General features: G+C 31.1%; 1 long non-coding RNA gene across 1 annotated transcript; it reads right to left on the bottom strand.

Moving 5' to 3' along the window:
* Positions 1–11008: 11008 nt before the first annotated feature.
* Positions 11009–15964, bottom strand: LOC143051622 (uncharacterized). The gene is made up of 3 exons (XR_012970854.1): positions 15683–15964; positions 12467–12554; positions 11009–11787 (listed from the first exon to the last, which is right to left on the bottom strand). It is a non-coding gene; the product is annotated as an uncharacterized LOC143051622 (long non-coding RNA).
* Positions 15965–16206: the final 242 nt, after the last annotated feature.

Genomic DNA, 16206 nt, shown 5'->3' with positions numbered 1-16206 from the left:
AACGACTATTATACTCATATAGTCCGACCATACGCGTACGGTCGGACCATATGAGCATACGCATATGGTCCAAATACTCATATGGTCCTGAACAAATATATTGTTGGAAACAAGTGTAAAATAAAAACCAATTATATTAAGCAGTTGCAATTGTCATAGTAACTAATTGTTATATGCAGACCGAAACTGTTTTTACTAACTTTGTTATGAATATTTTGAATTTAATCATATTTTTTCATAAATATTTTCGTCAAGTTAGTGCTGTTTGACATAGCGGTAATAGGTGTAAACGATTGTACTGGGAAAAAAACGAAAATTAACTTTAAAGAACATTAACAGCACATGTGTTTCCGCAAGAGTTCAAACAACTTTTAAGGTATAAAGTGCATAACTTCGAACATATATTCAACTTTACAGCTATATTCGTCATAATTCGGTATTATGTTTGCATGTAAAGTTTCAAAATCAGACAGGCTTTCCCTGAACAGTTTTATACTCGAGAATCTTTTCTTTATCAATATCATGTAAACAGATACCCAAGCTAAAAAAAACTAATGTATTATCAAAAGATATAAATCTACACAAGGCTCTGAATAAGGTTTTCAAAATTGAAAATAATGCAGAAATGTCCGTTTCTAGGTTGAGTTGAATCACAACAAAACATGTTTTTCATCGTACTAGAACCTTTATTTTCATCATTAGTCTTATCATGTATGTAATGTTGCTTCATAGCAATTTCAATGACTTAACGATGTAAACGTTTAATGATTTTCTTATTACTTGGATTTGGAAATAAACTTGTAAAAAGAAGAATCACAAAAATACTGAACTCCAAGGAAATTCAAAAGGAAAGTCCCAAATCAAATGGCAAAATCAAAAGTTCAAACACATCAAACGAATGGATAACAACTGTCATATTCCTGACTTGGTACAGGCATTTTGTTATGTAGAAAATGGTGCATTGAACCTGGTTTTATAGCTAGCTAGACCTCTCACTTGTATGACAGTCGCATCAAATTCAAGTAAATGAGAAACTAATTGAATGTTTACTCTCAATATAAAGTGTCCCTTGTCAAGCTCAATTGATTTTGTCTCAACTGAAAAAATATCCAACTAAATATACATGATATAGTTCGAGACATACCCTCGAACACTTGAATAACAGTCAAGTTTAAAATAAATCTCTTTTAGACTAAATCAATCATTTACCTTATATCAAGCCGAAAATATTTCACAGTTCAATATGAAAAAGGGTCTTGCTTTATAGTTTATATTGTAACTATGAAACAATGTTTATGTTCAAAATACTGATCTGGCAAAATTGCATATTGTCTTAACTTTTCATGTTTCTGCATTTAAAACATGATTATTGATACCGAGAGAGTTTTTGTGAGCAATTATTTATTTTGAAGTACGATTGCATTTCTAATTGGAAAAATTCTAACAAAAATAGAAGGCTCTTCCGTTTCAAATGATATATGATATACGGATATGCTCATTTATTTGCAATGACATTTTAATGAACAGTCATAGTTTTAAAGACTTACGTTCATTAGGAATACTTTGGCCATTTTTTGCAGATATGATGACAACAGTAAAGGTGCAGCTCATATACCCTCATCTTGTTTATGTCTAATGTATTTGCCGTTTTTTCCTTGGAACATATCCTAGTACGTACCAAACTTTTAAGATATAATAAAATACAAGATCGTCTAAGATAAGCTGTACTTTAAAGGTACAAATTTTTTTTTACCAATAACCTGAGAGAAAGATTTGATACCATGTCATACATGTCATACAAGGTCTTCTTTGTATGTTTCTGACTATATAATGATATCTTTAATTGAGTATAAAGGGAAAACATGGTACGCGTTGATTAATTTCTTTTCATATATAAGAGAAAGGTTTGATAAAACGTCATTCTAGGTCTTATTTCTTTTCTGATTATATAATAATATATTTAATTGTTTATAAAGGGAAACAAGGTACACGATGATAAGTTTCTTGTCAACTTTTAAGATAACATCGATCTCTTAAGAATGTGAAAGAAAGGTCAGATGGTCCCTACATCCGTCACAGGATAATATTGAATGATTTTGATTACATAACTGACAGCAAATGTCATCTTATTAATGAAACAGGAAAACCTAAAGTACAAACTAGAAAAGTGCAATTCGACAGATCATTCCACTACTCAATAGGTTTACTGGTGTTTTAGGTAAATGTGTTGTGTTTAAGTTGATAGCTTAACTGGTGATTTTTTGTGTTTGTGTGTTCTTTTCCTCGGAGTTAAGTATTTTTGTGATTTTACTTTCTACTTTTCATATGATAATTTAAAAATGTTAAGGGAATGTTAAGGGAATGTTAATGTGCATATACAACTAGCTTGACCCACCACACCTTTTGTGTCAGTACAGCATCTAAGCATTTCATTGAAACAATTGCTTGATTTTGAAACTCAATTCGAAGAATTTAGGGTTTTGCGGTTAACGTTTTGTGTTTTAATTTCATTTTCATTTTTTATATCTGTTAAAAATTATAGTTCATGAGAATGCAAATTACTCTAACATTCCCCAAGATCATTGAAGGGTAATTTTTTAAATACCAAACATTAACAATAATATCGAAGTTGTAATCTGCAAACAGGAATTCAAATAACAAGATGTAAGTTATTTACTGGAAATGAAAACATCATATAGGTCTCAACCGTGTTTACTATTTGTACGTAAATTCTAATGCTATTTTCACTTTTATTCATTTTTTTATCCATTTTTGCAATATTCTTTATTTTAATTTCCCCCGATACTCCGTATTCCTAATCTTAAGGTTTTATGTTTTACTGTTCCAAGTGTTCATCATTTCATATATCTCATAATTTAATTACTATCCTATTCAGTCTCTCAGCAATCGTATATGCAATATGTCATCTGTTCAGTAATTAGTCAATATCTCTCGTGTCTGCCAAATGTAATATATAAATATTTAATTTACTCTGAAATTCAATCAGATCAAAATACACATCCTGTATTTATGAAAGAGGGGCGAAAGGTATCAGAGGAACAGTCAAAATCATAGATTGACAATAAACTGACAATGACATGGCTGAAAAATAAAAAGAAAAACAGACAAATAATAGTACACATCACATAACATAGAAAACTAAAGACTAAGCAACACGAAACCCATAGGCTAGAGATGATCTCATGTGTACCGAAAGTGTAAGCAGATCCTGATCCACATGTTGCACCCGTCAACTGTATCTAGAATCTAACAATGTCCTATTTGCCCCTTTTTCAAGGATTGGTAGGTTTTATAGTAATATTTTGCAGCTTAAAACGTCAATTTCTTATTAAAAGTGAAATTACAAAAAAATACAGAGAAAAAATTATAAGAAAGAAGAGTCCAAAATCAAGTGGCAAAATCAAAACCTCGAATACATCAAACGAATTGTCAAAACTTTTAATTTTAAAGTTTAAAAGCAAATCTTTCTTCGTCGTTAATGTATGACTTTTAACTGCACTGAACATTCCTTGAGATGACCCAATGCTGCAATTTAGATCGATTTGGGTAAATTTTAAAAAGCATAGTATTAACGTTGAACCAGTAAGAAGTAAAATAACAAGTAGCTCCGAGAAATATTCGAAACGGAAAAACCCTAATCAAATGGAAAACATCAAATGATGAAACACATCAAACAAACGGACAACAACTGCCATATTCCTGACTTGATACAGGCATTTTCATATGTACAATTGGTGGATTGAACCTGGTTTTATAGCGCTAAACATTTCATTGTAAGGAAAATCTCCTTAACATTCATTACCTAAATTGTATAAGAGTAAAGACCAATATTGTGAATAACAGTCATGCATCCTTTTAACACCAAACTTTGTGACATTAGAACTATAAGGAAATGAAATTATAGGCTTGTCAGATCCTTGTAAGTTATGCATAAACCATTGGGTCAGTAAAAATCTCGATCTTATTTTCTTAAAGGCCGATAATATTGAAGTTCAACTATCTTCTTTATCTATGAACAAAAATATACGACAAACACTGAATTACCCTAAAGCTTTTTTGACATTTTACATAATATCTATATAATGCCTCAAATTGCTTATTGCCTGGCCATGTGTTTTCTTTTCAGTTTGCATGTTTCCTGTTTGTCACATATTGATTAACTGTATTTGATCTTAAATAAAACAACTTATCACGCAATTTGATTTTTCAGATCTGTTACCACAAGTGTCCTACCTGTACCACGTAGAAAGTATTACTTTCTACCACAGGTGTCATATCTGTCATTAAGAGAAAACTGGATATTTACCACATGTTTTTTACATGCTCCTCGTATGAAGCAGAGCTTTGACTACGAACTTCATATTCTGTGCTCACATGAAGCAGAAATTATGCTGCAGGTTTCATACTTGAACCTCTCGTGTTGTATTACAATAACCACGTGTTTAAACTCTAAACCACATGAAGCGTGACTTTTATGACAAGGATGATACTTGTAAATCATAAGCTGTGTGACGTTTTACCACATAATTAGAACTATACCACACATATGCAGGACTTTTTATCAAACGTGTTAAATGCATGTTTCATTTCAATACTGAAGAAAAGCAGATCTCAACTCACCACTAATTTCAAGACTGATGCAGAACATAAATTACTTAGATACCTAAAAAAAATGTATAATAAAAAGAAAGACTACATAATATGTTGAATACGTTTACCTCACGTGAACCGGAACTTTTACTACGAGTTCAAATACATTTAAAACAAATACAGCAGTAAAATGCATTTTAAATTATGATTATTGCTACAGAGAAACGAAAAATGCAACACGAGTTATTCTGCAATCAGGTACTGAATTTTGGTATGGTAATTTGTAAGCCTTAGATTTTTTGCGTGCAATCTTATTTGAAATATGATTGTATTTCTAATTTGAAAATTTTTAACAATAAAATACAAGGCGCTTCAGAGTGAAGTGCTATATAATATACTGATATACTCATTAATTTGCAATATTTTTTTATGAACAGACATAGTTCTAAATACTTAAGCCCCGTGCTGTAACTTCGTTCAATTTCTGCATATCTGATGACAGCAAAAAGGGTGCACCTTCCTTAACAGTCATCTTATTTATGTCTTATTTTTTTGCCTAAAATGTCTTTTTCTTTACACATCTCCTAGTACGTACCAAATGTTTAAGATATAATAAAGAATACAATATCGTCTAAGAGAAGTTGCACTTTAAAAGAGTCATATGTTTACCAAAAATCTAAGAAAAAGATTTGATACCATGTCTAGATCTTCTTTGTATATATGTTTCTGATTGTTTGATTATTTCTTATATTGATTGTAAAGAAAAACATTGTAAGCGTTGATTAATTTCTTGTCATCCTTTAAGATAACATTGATCTCTTAAGAATGTGAAAGAATGGTCAAATGTTGTATCGTGACAACATTGAACGGTTTTAATCGCATAACTGACAGAAAATGTCATCTTATTAATGAAACAGGAAAATCTAGAGAACAAATAAAAAAAGTGCGATTCGACAGCAACTACTAGGTCATTCGTCTAGTGGTTTACTGGTGTACATACATAGGCCCGGATAATTACGATTCTATTGGCTTGTGAAATAATATATGGAGATTACTGTATATGTTTTAACATGTTTCCTGTTCAAGTAACCTGACAGTTTGTTAATAGCTAATCTAATGTATTTGTTTGTGTTTGTGTGTTCTACTTTTCAAGCGATTATTAAGAAATGCCAAGCAAATGTTGAGCATATACAACTAGCTTGAATCACCGCCCCTTTTGTGCCAGTAAGGACTACATTGTAACAATAATTGTTGCTTTATTATGAAACTCAATTTGAAGAAATAGGGTTTTAGTACTTTTACTGTATGATTTTTAACTGCACCGTACATTCCTCAAGATGGCTCATTGCTGCAGTTTAGATCGATTTGGGTAAATTTGAAAAACATTGTCATAACGTTGAACCGGTAAGAATAATATTTCTTAACCTAATTCCTGTTATTGTTATTAAAGTAAAAACCAATATTGTGGATAACAGTCATGCATATGTTTAATGCGAAATTTTGTGACATTAGAACTTTTAGAAAAAGAAAGTACAGTGTTGTCAGATCCTAAGTAAGTCGTGCATTGTTCCACAGGTCCAGTATAAATTTAAGATGATAAAACAATGTCGACTGCTGTACCCATGTTTTTTGACATTTTTACCTGTTGTGTCTGGGTTTTTGTTTTGTTCACTCATCGTTGTCAATATAATGGAATTTGATGCAACTGTCATACAAGTGAGAGGTTAAGCTAGCTATAAATCTAGGTTCAATCTACCATTTTTTTTACATAAGAACATGTCTGTTCCAAGTCAGGAATATGACAGCTGTTATCCATTTGTTTGATGTGTTTGAGCTTTTGGTTTTGTCATTTAATTAGTGGCTTTTCTTTTTGAATTTTCTCGGAGTTAAGTATTTTTGTAATTTGACTTTTAATACATTTTATCTAATTGTATAAAGATCTTATTATATTGTTAAGTTTTATATAAGACAACTATCTAACTAATCGATGATCAAAAATAAGATTATAACTTGTATAACATACAGAAATATATGAAAACACTGAATTCCATGCCTGCGGAAATTCCTCATCGAAAGCGTACACTGATAGTCTTCTTAAATTACAGAATTACACCTCATTATCGCGCCTCATTTCCTACAAAACATCTTCATAATAACTCAAATTAGTCCAGTCAATCTAACATAAATTTCACCAAAACCTTGAAGTAATTCAAACAGATGATTTTTTAAGTTTTAATCTTTAGGATTATACCCTAAACATACATAGAAAAAAGTCCAATAAAATCTAACTGGAGGAAAACTAAAAAATCATGATTTGCATCGATATGGAAGATAACTCAATATCAATAAGATTATACAAAATTATAACTTTAGCGCTTCTATTCAACAGAATGTATTGCTTCTTGATATGTTAGCCGTCTTTAGATTGTATCAAACAACCCTAAAGGTGTTTTCTTATCTTTTATCAAGCTTAAACCTAGATTTTATAATTCATTGGTTGACCATTTATTAAATTTGTCAGCATGTCAAGGTAAAGAATCTCAAGTTGAATATAAGTAGTTAAGTAGTTATTCTTCGTTTCGTGGATTTACATTTCTTTAAACAATGTAGACGCTGAACAAATATAGTTTACAAATGTAAACAATACCAAATATTCACATTAAATGTGCAAACAATAGAAAGACCAATAACACTTTGATTATGTACATATCATGATTAGACACTTACAATGACTTATATACCTGTATTTTTTTTTAAAACCGGTTGTGTTTCTAAAGTGAATATTTTCGAAGTGTTAAATATTTCGCAGTGGTGTCTTGACATGGCTTTGTTTGGACTTGTTTGTTTGCCTTTTGGCCTTGTTTGTCCCTAATATTTTATTAACAGCATTTGCATTCAGATATCGTAGATCTAATTTATTCGTTCATAGTGTATTAATGTACGTTTTTTGATTGAGTTAAGCCGGCCAATTGATATTTTATTGTGTGTTTTTCTATAGTGTGATGTTATGCTATTGTTTCAAAAAAGGGAGAAAGTTTGGTACCATTAAAACGTTTAATCCCCCTGCAAATGTTTGCACCTGTCCTAAGTCAGGAATCTGATGTACAGTAGTTGTCGTTTGTTTATGTAATTTATACGTGTTTCTCGGTTCTCGTTTTTTTTATTTTATATAGATTAGACCGTTTGAATGGTTTTACACTTAGTCTAGTAATTTTAAGGCCCTTTATGGCTTGCTGTTCGGTGTGAACCAAGGCTCCGTGTTGAAGGCCGTATCTTGACCTATAAATGGTTTACGTTTTATAAATTGTTATTTGGATGGAGAGTTGTCTCATTGGCACTCACACAACATCTTCCTATATCTATATACGATCTTATACCCCATCAAAGTATCATATTTCACATTAATTTTAAATCAACAAATAACTGACAAAGAAGAATATGTTTTGCAGAGTTATATCCCTTGCCAATGTTGATTTCCATAAGAAAATAAAAATGCTAAATTTGAATTTTCCTTAATTTAGATTTTATTGAACTTTTTTCTTAATTATAATTGTGACTTAATGCTATAGATTAGAACTAAAACATGTTCTGCTGCAATTAGTTTGAGGTTTAACCTTAATTTTACTGTACTAAATTAGACAGATACTTGACTAGCGTTGCTGTTTATAGATTGTATGTTTCCCGTTTGTCACATATTGATTAACTGTGTCAGCTCTTAAATTTGACGGCTTCTCACGCAATTTGATTTATAAGATTTATTACCATAGGTTTACTACCTATACCGCTTAAAAAGTTTCACGGATGTAAATTTTCGGGATTTTCTTTGAATAAGGTATCGGAAATACTTTAGCGGTCATTAGTTTGGCGATTCAAAACTCATCAATATCTAGCATGCGCTGTTTCAAAGAAACTCATCATAGATACCAGGACTACATTTTATATATACGCCAGACGCGCGTTTCGTCTTCAAAAGACTCATCAGTGACGCTCAAATCCAAAAAAGTTAAAAAGGCCAAATAAAGTACGAAGTTGAAGAGGATTGAGGTCCAAAATTCCTTAAAATTTTGCCAAATCCAGCTAAGGTAATCTATGCCCGAGGTAGAAAAGCTTTAGTTTTTCAAAAATTCTAAATTTTGTAAACAGTTAATTTATAAATATAACCATATCAATGATAATTCATAAATAAAAGTTTTTCCAAATAGGCGGATTTTATTCTGGCAATTTTGTTCTATCGGCGAAAATAAGCGAAAATTTGCACTCAGAGAAAAATAACCCGCTATAATATAGAATAAGTTTGTTTTTGCCGTAATTAAAAATAGGATGAAGTTGTCCTATAAGCTTATCGTGACAGTTCAACTTGATCCATTATCTTTCTCTTTTTTTTGTTTCCACAACATGACCAAGGAGTTTTTTTTTAGAATATAATGCATTTTCTGTAATTTCAAAAGCGTACATCAAAACGATGTAATAGGCAAAAGCATACAAACGAAGAAGAATTCAATCATTTACGTGACTTAGTTGTTTTGTAACATGACTTGTATTACTATCTCAGATTCACGACCGGTTCGTTTTGACATAATTTAAAATTTTATACCTATTATCGGATATTTGCATGCAGAAAAGGATGTTCTATAACATGTATAAGGTTTAGAAAGCTTAACTACTTTGAAATAAACCTTGTAATTTAGAAAAGTATTCCAATAACATAACTCATTTCTGAATTATTAGACTTTCGATGATAAAATTCTTAATCAGTGATACGTTTGTTTATTTGTGTGCTTTGATATCAAATTCAAGAATAGGAGGAGGAAACCAATGTGAGAATCATAACTAAATTCCCGAAGAGAGATCGACAAAAATGCAAAAGAATGTACTTGGGTGAGGTTTTGGAATTTGTGTCAGATGTTCGGATTCCTTGGGTTTCTTCTTATGATTCAGGAGAAAATTGTGTGTCGCATAACACCAATTTTTCTTCTCATATAAGACTTCAAAAGCTCATAAATAAACTTATCATTGATACCAGGATTGAAATTTTATATTTACGCTAGCCGCGCGTTTCGTCTAAAAAAGACTTACCAGTGACGCTCTAATAAAAAAATGTGTAAAACATCATCGATCCGGTGGTTGTAAATAAACTCATCATAGATACAGAAGTCCAGGGTGCATGTTATTAGAGTCCTACTAGAGGATCATACTTTCCACTTGAAGGCGAAATTTATTAAAACCTGACTTTTAAAGTAAGATAAGGCAGTCCTTATTTACAATCTATTTAATTTAATTTCCTATTTAACATATTTTATTTGCATATCGCTTTCCAAAATTGAGCAGATAAAAAGAATAAGTCCGAATCAGCCTTTCCCGCCATTTTTTAAAACTTACATTTCTCATTTATTTTTAAAACTTAAATAAACCATTATTACTTTTTAGCTGATTTCGTTCCTTTATTAATTAACTTTCGACTTAAAGTGTCAATTTTAATTTAAAATATTTTGTTTAAGTAAATAGTCAAAAGTACCAGGATTATAATTTAGTACGCCAGACACGCGTTTCGTTTACATAAGACTCATCAGTGACGCTCATAACAAAATATTTATAAAGCCAAACAAGTACAAAGTTAAAGAGCATTGAGAATCCAGAATTCCAAAGAGTTGTGCCAAATACGACTAAGGTAATAACAGTCTCCGGGACAAGTTTGCAATTCCGCTGAGTGCAAAAGTTGTCACCTTAATTTTTGGAGTTAAGTCAAAACAAAGTTGATAACTTGGTTGGTATTGGTTCCCTGATATTTGTCCTAAAATTTTTTGGCTCTAGCACCACTGTTGAAAAAGTTATGCCCCTTTTTTCAACAATTTCCTCAGAGGAAAAGTACTTTTCCTCAAGGGAAATCAAATTTCCCTGCAGGAAAAAGATTTTTCCTCAAGGGAAATTGTTTTTTCCTCAAGGGAAAAAGATTTCCCTTAGGGAATTTGCTGCATAATTATTTCCTTCGAGGAAATTCTATTTCCTTAAAGGAAATTCTTTTTCCTTAGAGGAAATTCTTTTTCCTTTGAGGAAATTTGCAGCTTCAAATTTTCCTTCGAGGAAATTTGCAGCTTCAAATTTTCCTTTGAGGAAATACTTTTTCCTGTGAGGAAATTTGTAGTTTCACATTTTCCTTGGAGGAAATACTTTTTCCTGTGAGGAAATTTTTGACAAACACTTTTCCTTGGAGGAAAATTCAAGACAACAAATTTCCTCTAAGGAAATCATTGTTCTTCAAATTTCCTTTAGGGAAATTTTTGAACATCAAATTTCCCTTAAGGAAATGTTTTCCCTTAATTTTACTTGTTAAACATTTCTTCACTACACCATGTATACAAACAGTATGAATATAATTATTACAAGACTGTATAATTGATGCAAATGATATTTAAAACTTTAATAAATGTTTGACTCAACATTTTAATGACATTGAAAATAATACAGTCTGACTATTTAGATCTAGGTATTGTTTATACTTTTTATATAAATTTAACTTTGATTTATAATTTTTTTTGGAGCAAATGCTTCTGTTTTCTTTGTAATTGTTTCAATGCGATACATTAATAAGCAACCAATTTGAATGTCATTATATCATTTGTGGTGTTCTAAAGAATTTGTTTATATATTTGCAGATTAAATAATAAAATAAACACTTTTCGTGTTATTTTAAATTAGAATTTCTTCTGTTTCAGCTTGTGTACAGTTATTCAATCCTCTACGTAAGAATTCAGTGAATACATTATTCCATTCACTAAACAATTCCCTTCAATTCTAAGAGAAATCATTTTTGCAAATTGTTCTTCAATGATCTTCTTCTGTATATTTGATATGAGGGAGCGATGTAAATGAGTGGATAAAACTGGTGTTCCTTTTTTCAACAACAAAATAGTATTTGTTCTGCATTCTCCTTTCTTTTGATTAAGATATGTTGTTGCTTTTATGCAATAGTGTTTTTGTGTATCTATGATAGAACTCCATTTTGTTTTATATGGTCATTATCATGTGATAATGTTAAAATTTCCTATTTCTTTTTTGCAGGAAAGCACACATTCCATTTCAAATTAATCCAATTATGCACTATGTAAATAAATTTCAACTTTAAGTTTCCTCTTCAGTAATGACCTATTGATCATGAAAACCAAGATGTCTGATCACCTATAAATACACAAATAAACAAATAAAATGTTATAAATGGAGAGAGAAACAGCAATAAATGTTTTTCATGTGTATCTTTCCTTATTAAAATACATTAAGTAAACTTGAACTCGAGAAAAATAAATAACTGCGATGTAGACTAGAAAGTATAAAATGCCAAATAAAGTATTCACGAAAAATTAGTTGATTTACAGTAGTCAAGTCCATGTTTACATCATTGGTTGTCTTGTGGAGAGTTGTCTTATTGGCAATCATACCACATCTTATTTTTATATAACCTTGCCATATTCCTATTGTGCCTGTCCAAAGTTCAGAGCCTGTAGCTTTTGTCAGTTTAGTCTGACACTAAAATTTAGTGGTTGTTGTTGTTGTTTCATACCGGTCATATTTATTTTTTGTAATTTATTTTGTTATAAACTAGGCAATTAGTATGATTAGTTTTACAGTTTGGATTGTTTCAATGTTTCATCTTTAGGTCTTTTATAGCTGCCTACTTTGACTATAGTATAGGGTATGGATTTTCTCATTATTGAAGGTCGTAACAGGCCTACAATTGCTTTCTCAAAGCCATCATAGTTTTCATATTTAATATACCACATCTTTGAATTTTTATAGTAATCATGAAACTAGTAATCATCTTTCAAGTTCAATAACTTTTTAAAATTAAAAGGTGCCTTACCATTTAGGTTTAGTTGGCTTCTGCAAATTTTACATTGCCTATCATTTCTGCTGTATATTATTTCTCTGTATCTTCTATAGTTCTTGTCCTATACATAAAAGAGTAAAAGTTGAATGACATCTTGCATCAAAATTTTTTTCTGTTTAATGTACATTTATATGTATATTAATGTGTGTTTAATAAAAATCTAAACCATGAGAGCTTGATAAGCTTCTTGCCCTTATAGCTGGTCTTTAAGCTTTAAATGAATTTTATCGATCGACTAAAAAACTATGAGCACTGTGCAAATAAGACCCCCGCCCTCCAAAAAAAACAAAACATGCACAAACAGTGGTATTCATTGACTTAAAATATGTATATAATTTGGCTCAATTTATAGATATCTCAAGTGACTATAAGTTTAAGGATGCAATTGTTTTAACAAATACATTTCTAAAACCTTTCAAAAATGTGGAAATGGACAAATTTTAAATAACTTTGCAACAACTAAAGTTCCTTAACTCTGCATCTTATAAAAAAATATACATGATAAATAGGGAATGATACTCCAGCTTGCATATTATTCAAAGTTTTAAAGGAACATAACTGAAGAACGGTAAAAGTTTTACTACCAAAATTTGAAATTGATCTGATTAAAATTGTGATAAAAAGTATTGTTTTAAAGTTTAATAAAATTTGGTTGAGGGAAACTTAAGTTAGAAGGCCGAAACAATTTTTTCCATTTTTAAAGAACATAACTATAGAATTTAGTAAAAGAGACACTACCAAAATTCAAACTTAATCTGTATTTTGTGGTGATAAGCATTGTGTATTGATTTCATAACATTTGGTTGAGACAAACTAAAGTTTAGAGAACAGGAAACCAAAAATTCAGCATATTTTTTCCATTTCTAAAGGGGCATAACTCTGATACTCTAGTACAGTAACACTGACATCACCAAAATTCAAACTTGATCTGAGTATTGCGATAACAAGCTTTTGTAAAAGTTTAATTGAATTTGGTTGAGGCAAACTAAAGTACTGTAAGAGAACAAAAAGCAACTTTGGGACAGACGGACAAACGATCAAGTGTTAAACATTATGCCCCCTCCACTTTGGGTCATAATAATAAAAAGGGTGTTTATGTCAAACAATTCACAAAAGTTTCATAAAAATTTGTGAAAGCATTCTTGAGACTATCCTAATCCCAAGTCATGATAGTACAATGACATAAATCAGATTTTTTTTAAATTAAAAGGAAAATTATCATGTTTATGTTATACAAAAATAATTCACCAAGTTTCATGAAAATTGCTCAAAGCATTATTAATAGTATACGTACTGGAAAATCCCCCCTTTTATGAATAAAATCCCTAACTTTTAATTAAAAATTTAAAATCCCTAAAAATTAAAAAGGAGCTTAATTATCATGATTATATCAATAGATAATTCACCAAAGTATTATGAAAATTTTATGATTAATGTATTCTAATTCCAAGACTATCTAAGACATGGTTTGTTTGAATAAAAAAAGTTGGAATAAAGTACCTGCTAGAATTCAGGAGAATTAGACCAAATCAGGCTATCTTCTAGATTATCAGACAATTGACTTTAGAAAAGGAATTTTCTTTTTTCTTATTTAGCTATTTGTTATCTCCCGTCCTTAATATATACTGAACTAAGCCATTTTTTCACATATTTTTTTTTGTCTTTTCTCTCTTGTGACTTGTTATTTAACATAACAAAAAAACAAAGGCAATGAAAGAGAAACTGACAATGCCAAGGCAAAACATAAGATGCAGAAAAGAAAAACAAAACAAAACACTAAGCAACACCAACATCACCAAAAAACTAGTGTTGAATTCATGTGCTCAGTCAGTCAGTGAGAGTTCGCAGATCCTGACCTACTATATCTATGCTTAAAAACCTAAAAATCATATAGTTCTAAACATATTTTGTAAATTTATACTTAATTAACAAGTGAAACTGCGAGCTACTGCTCACTGATGATACCCCCGCCGCAAGTGGATACTATAAATAGGGTAAAAATATGCAAGTGTTCGGTAAACAGAAAGTTGTCAAGTGATGAATCTGAAAAAGCATCACACGGTATAGCTAACTTATATAAATCCTGAAACCAAATTTCAGAAATCTTTGTATTGTAGTTCCTGAGAAAAATGTGACGAAAATTTTCAACTTGGCTATCATGTGTAAAATCATACAAGTGTTCGGTAAACAGGAAGTTGTCAAGTGATCAATCTGAAAACGCATCACACGGTATAAATGACTTAGATAAACCCTGAAACCAAATTTCAGAAATCCTTGTATTGTAGTTCCTGAGAAAAATGCGACGAAAAATATTCATGGGACGGACTGACTGACGGACGGACGGATGGACGGACTGACAGAAAGAGGTAAAACAGTATACCCCCCTTTTTTGAAAGCGGGGGTATAAAAAGTTGTCATAAATAGCATAGACACCTTTGAGTTTTGATCGAGAACCACATGTGTTAATTGTGCGAGTATAATCATTGATAATCATGCACAAGATTGACTTTTAAAAGCCTATATATTGAAATTTTCTGAAAATATTACATGCATTTATCAATATGACCAATTTCAAGAAATGCACAAAGATGCGAGATGATTTATATAATTGTAATTTCAGGAATTTACAGTAAAGGCTTTTATCCCCACTGCATTTTGCACTTTTCTAATTCAGGAGCCAGAAGTTATAGCCTTTGTGACCTTTGTATGATTTTTATTTTAGTTTCTTTTTTTTTGTATTGAAGAGTTTAATATGACGTCCATTATCACTCAACCAGTATACATTTTTGTTTAATGGCAAGCTAAAGCATGCCTTACAGGCACGGATCCCGGGGGCTGAGGGTTGGACATGTTGGAACCCCCCTTTCTTTATTGGACGATCAATGCATTTGAATGTGGACATGTAGTTTGACACCCCCCCAACACACACAAATTTGTCCTGGGTTAGGAACCCCTTTATATGACTCAGGATCCACCCCAGTCTCAGGTTGTGGTATTTTCTCGTTGCAATGAAGACCCATTGGTGACCTATGGCTGTTATCTGCTCTTTGGTCATGTTGTTATCTCTTTGATACATTCCCCATTTCCATTTCCATTTTCTTTTCAGTTCTATTATAAATATTAGAAACGAGTTTGGCGCGTTTACAAAAATATAATTGTCTGTGCTGACAGGGGAGTATGTGTGCATACCAATATTTAAATTTTCTAGGCCTTCCTTTTTGAATATTTTGTGCATTTCTTCATGTTCTTGGTAAAATACTGTCAGACCTCGAGTGCTGTTGTTTTACAAAAACGGTCAAGTAATGCAGGGGAAGGAAACGAACTAAAAAGACCAAAATAAGCCACAACTAATGGGGGTCTCATTGGGGGTTCTGTTCACGGATCCCGCTTAGTTACTACTTATTTTTTTAGATTCCCGCATGATGCCATCACGCTTACACTATGTAAGTGAACAATTCTGATATTTTTGTAATTTCCCATGTCCCGCTAAACTTCATTTCGCGTTTTCACGGCACAATTCTCAGATCCGGACATCCTGGCATTTACATTTGTCAGGAGGTGATGCCATCCGGAATCCTCTAGATTTTTCATCTATTTGAAGGGGATTACTGATTATTTATATTGCCGATAATTTTTTAACGAGAGGTTATAGTATGTTAAAAATCAAAATAGAGATATTATATAGTGTCTTTAACAGTATTAAAAGAGTAAAA

Source organism: Mytilus galloprovincialis, chromosome 11, assembly GCF_965363235.1.
Source record: "Mytilus galloprovincialis chromosome 11, xbMytGall1.hap1.1, whole genome shotgun sequence".
Lineage (NCBI taxonomy): Eukaryota > Metazoa > Mollusca > Bivalvia > Mytilida > Mytilidae > Mytilus > Mytilus galloprovincialis.
The sequence above is the reverse complement of the archived record's forward strand: the minus strand, read 5'-3'. Positions and strand labels throughout refer to the sequence as shown.